Here is a 4,741-nt window from a genome sequence, read left to right on the forward strand (position 1 = left end):
TTGGGGTGTTGAAATGATTCCTGTGGTTTGTTTTTGCCTTTCCCTTGTTACTGATTTCTGCAGTGCCAGGCATTTCTGTTCCCATTGTTTTTGCCAGTTAAAGGCTGGGCCCATGGAGGAGGTTGCGTGCAAGTGAGATATAAGTGCTTGGTTTCAAAATGCAGAGCTAAAGATCACTGCTTTGTTATTTTCCAGTTCTGGAGGCACATAGCATCCTCTGTGCCAAGTTTTAAGGTGAAACCAGGCACACCCAGTTTTAAGGTGAAACCTCATTGGAACTGAGCATTGATGGTTTTGAGAAGGTTGATTTTCATTTGCATTTCCATCTCTACAAACCAGGTATTCCTTCATCTCTCTTTTCCTCAAGAGACTGGTGGAAAAGCATTCTCAGAGCATTTCAGCTGGGGCAGATTGTACACATAATTTAGCAGAGTCCATGGTATTCTCTGGTAGCATATAGTGGTTTGGAAGGTGGGGTTTTACTAAGGGTAGAACAAAATCAATTCTGGAACAGGTGCCTCTGGCAGTGGTTGTTGTAGATGCTTAGGTGGAGCATGTGAAAGCCAGAGCATAGAGAAGATCACCTTGTGTTATTAAATCAGGATCAGATTTTTCTAGCTTCTGAAGGAAGACCTTAATTACCTAATTAAGGCTAATTTGAGATTCCTCATGTATTTTTTTTTCCTTCCTGGTTTGCCATTAATTTTTATTGCTTAAAGATTTAGGAGTGGAGGGAGAGGAAGGATTCAACTGAAGTGTTTTTGATTCTTTTGGTAAAAATACAGAAATATAGTGATGGACCTCACAGGCACATTCAGCTATGAACTTGACACATTTTGGGGAATATTGGTTTGCGTCCCTCCAGCACTTCCTAAAGTGCAGAAAAAAAAATTTAAATGGACATATAAAAGAAAAAAAGAGAGTCTGTAGGAAAATGGTGCAGGGTATAGATAGTTACCTTTACCTTGCATTTCGGAGCTGTCTCTTATCTTGCTAGATAGTTTATCTTTTCACCTGCCTGTATAACAGGAATAATATAGGGTGTTACCCCAGCTTCTGTAGTTTAACATGGTGCTTTCATCAGATCCAATCATTCCAGCACTCTGTCTTGGGGTTTTTATGGAAAACAAAATAAAAATAGCTGTTTGCCTATATTGTCCATGTAGGTGTTAATGATTTTTTTTTTCTTCCACTAGATTTTTTGTCTAATTAAAAATGTATATAACTCTTGTGAGCTTTCCAGGAATCAGCTGGTTTTGACTTAATCTGAAGTTGTTACAAATATGCAGAACCACTTGTTTTCTGAATTCCAGGTAGGAATAATTTGAGGTTCAAGGGTGGAGGAGTAAAATTGGCTTTGTAGTCTGTCTCTAAGCAATACACTCTATTTGATGCTGTTTCAAAATGACCTTGATAAACTGGGGCAAATCACCAAAATTAGTAAAGTAAAATTTGAGATAAATATGCACTGTTAAAATTCACCAATATATGGCAGGGAAAAAGTAATATTAGGCGACAAATATTATGGGGCTGGTAGTGTACTGAGAATTGAATGAGCTAACAGCATCTGAAAGAGATCAAAAGATAATTGCTTTGCTGTAACTTGTAATAGTACTTCCCTTTGTATCTCTCTCTGTCCGTTTTGGACATTTTAAAAGAAATAGTTGGGGGAAGGTGTTCATTACAGGACAAGAACAGGGAAAGTTGTGAGTTTAGAAGAACTTTAGAGTAAGCCCTTTGTTCAGATCAACAAGAGACAGACAAATACTTTTAAAACCAATACTCAAATATGTGAATGGCTGAGAGGAGCGAAGTGTTGATGCTGTGTAATTGCTGTGTGCTACTTGTAGGAGAAGCTGTAGTTTGGACTTGGGGCTGCTCCCTAGCTCTGAGCACTGTATCTGGGAGGGAGCAGGCTCCTCTTTGCTGGAGAGCTGTTTCAGGAGGGATTTGACAGTCACCTACTTTGTCTGGATGTTTGTGAAGCTGCCCCAGCGTGGTGGTGGCTCAGCTGCTCCCGAGATCCTGTTCCGCCCACCTCTCTGTGCTTCGCCGGGAAGAATTCCCGTGCCTGTAACAAACCTAGCTTTTGTAGTTACAGCATGTGCTGTGCTGCTGGGTCTGATGGCTTACAAATATTTACAGTGTGCAAGTGCTGTACAAGCAGGGATAGCAAAAACAACATTATGCTCCTTCAGCTTCCCATTATACCCAGGAAGATGAGCTTGAGCTGTGTGTGCTGTGTTGCTGATACTTGACCTTGCACTAGCTCCCTGTAGTTCTCCGTGCAATTCACTCTGCTGGGTTCCCTTTAATCTCATTTCTAAAGCCTTTAGCTTTTTGGGCAAGAAGAAGGCATGTGTTGCCCTTCTCCCAGTTTGTGTTGGCTCACTGACAAGCCAAGTAGGTCGGATAACTTGATTTTTCCCTTGATGAGGACACTTAGTTCAGGCACTCTGCTCTGCCTGCTACCGATGTCACAAAATGACTTTCATACCTCTCACACTTCAGCTCTCCTTTCAAACTTGGTTTGTGAATGAATTCAAAAGTTAATACCAGGACTGCATAATACCAGGGGACTGATGCAGCATAAATTCTAGGAACAACTAGAAAACCTTACAAAAAGCAAAGATGTAGTAACTAACCCTAATATTACAGAACCTTGCCTTTGAGTAATCATCATTACTCAAAGGTAATGATGATTAAAAATTAATTTTGTTAATTGAAATAGGTCTGATGTTTCCGTGGATCCAAGGGAATCCGAAGCCTTTCTGGATCCGAAGGATCCGAAGCCTTTCTGGATTTCTTTTCTGCAGACATATGCTATCTTTTTTAAAAGATGAAATAGATCATGAAGTATCTAAGTGATGAAGTGAAGGTCATAGGAAATCTATTGCTAATTCAGGAATAAACACCAGATCATCAGACTTCCTTAAGGTTCATATTTCATTATGAACTCAAAACCTCTTCTATATTTGTAGAGCTACAATTTTCCCAGCATAAAGTAAAAGAAGATGGTCAGAAAAAACCCCCAAACCTCAAGGCTGAGCTGGCATTTTTTAAATACTAAGTACATGGGGATAAGTCCAGCAAGCCACTGGAAGAGCCACCTATCATTATATCCCACAGGGAATATGAGAGGAATATGTATAAAATGGAATCACAAGGCATAAGAAATGCTTTTCAAAAGTGTCTTAGTTAACTACAGTTGTTGCAATCCTTGGGGAAAAACTGTGATGTCCATTTACGTCCATCATCCATGAACTTGTTTGCAAAAGGATATTTTTGTCATGAACAATGTATGTTACCCACTATAAGAGAAAACCTAAATGTTGCCTCTGATCTGGAATTCCAGCCATTGATGTAGTTTATTTGCATTTTCTTGTCTAGTCCTATACTTAAATTTTTCCACAGTAGTTGTATAAAAGAATGGCGCACTGATGCTGAATTTCTTAACTGTAAGCCAGAGGCAATTGTAGCTTGCCCTTTAATGCTAGAAATTCCTTCTAGCAGTCTCAGCCATCTTTTTCCCATTAACCAGTGGAGCAGGTGTTGTCTTTGTTCTGTGCAGAGGCTTTCATGGACCCCATCACTGCAGTGAGTGCCTCCCAAGCACTGTTCTGAAAACATCCTGTTGGGATAGGAAAATATTGTTGTCCTTATTTTGTAGATGATCAGCTGAGATATTTGGTGATCTGCCCGCAGCCGAGCTTGAAATCCGTGGGAGAGTTAAGAATAAAACCTGCAGTCCCTGCTCATTGCCTTTGCTAACACACAATGCTGCCTTCTTTTTTTTCGCACCAGCTGTGAGCTTCAGTTGCATGTTTAGGAGATGATGTTGACTTTTCCACATCAATTGGTTTATAATTTTGTTGCTGCCTATTCTTGTATATAACTTTATTTTGTTTAAAAGTTTAAAAAAATCCTGGAACCCCTGGATTTCTATATCTACTTGTTTCCTATCTTATCCAAAGAGGAGGGAGGACTACAACTGGTTTGCCATCTTATTTATAAATATTTAGTGGGGATGAGCTGAAGCTAGCACATGTGCTGGAAGTTTGGTAAGTGTAAGTAAACTGATAGATTTTAGTTATTAAGTCATTATTCAGCTGTACAAATTAGAGGGAAACTACAGGATGACCATCCTAAGCAACAGCTCCAGCCTTCTGTTGGACCTGAAACACACTTCAGAAATGCTTTTAGCCTCATCTTCCTTTGTACTTCTTGTATTTTGTTCTTGGAGGTGAGTAAACAGTCTTTTTCAGATCTGGTGAGTGCTTACATCATCATACTGAATTTGGAAAACTGCCCAGGAGGCCAGTTGCCCTGCACAATCTCACTGGCAAAGGATCATCAGCATTTAAGAGGGTGGAGATTCACGTCAAAATAGAAAACTGAGTGCATTTTTTAGACCAAGTTCTGCTGTGTAGCAGGTGTGTGTGTAAGGTGAAATACTACCTCTAATACAACCACAGGTTGCTGGGCTGGATGCAGAAATTACAATTTAATTGTAATGACTGTGTTATGCAGCCTGTCACATTAGGTAAGACCAGAAGGGACTTTTATTTTTATGCTTAAAATTCGGGTTATTGTGTAGGTTTCTGGGTAAAAGCAGACTGGATTTGTTAGTTCCCAGGAAAGAACTGCTGGTTTGTGTCTGGTGTAAAACTGTAACACTGTAGTATTGAACTGGGCGGTGGTGTAACACTGGCCTTGTACAAGGAGCATCCTTCTAGAGTGA

Source organism: Ammospiza nelsoni, chromosome 6 (genome assembly GCF_027579445.1).
Source record: "Ammospiza nelsoni isolate bAmmNel1 chromosome 6, bAmmNel1.pri, whole genome shotgun sequence".
Taxonomy (NCBI): Eukaryota; Metazoa; Chordata; class Aves; order Passeriformes; family Passerellidae; genus Ammospiza; species Ammospiza nelsoni.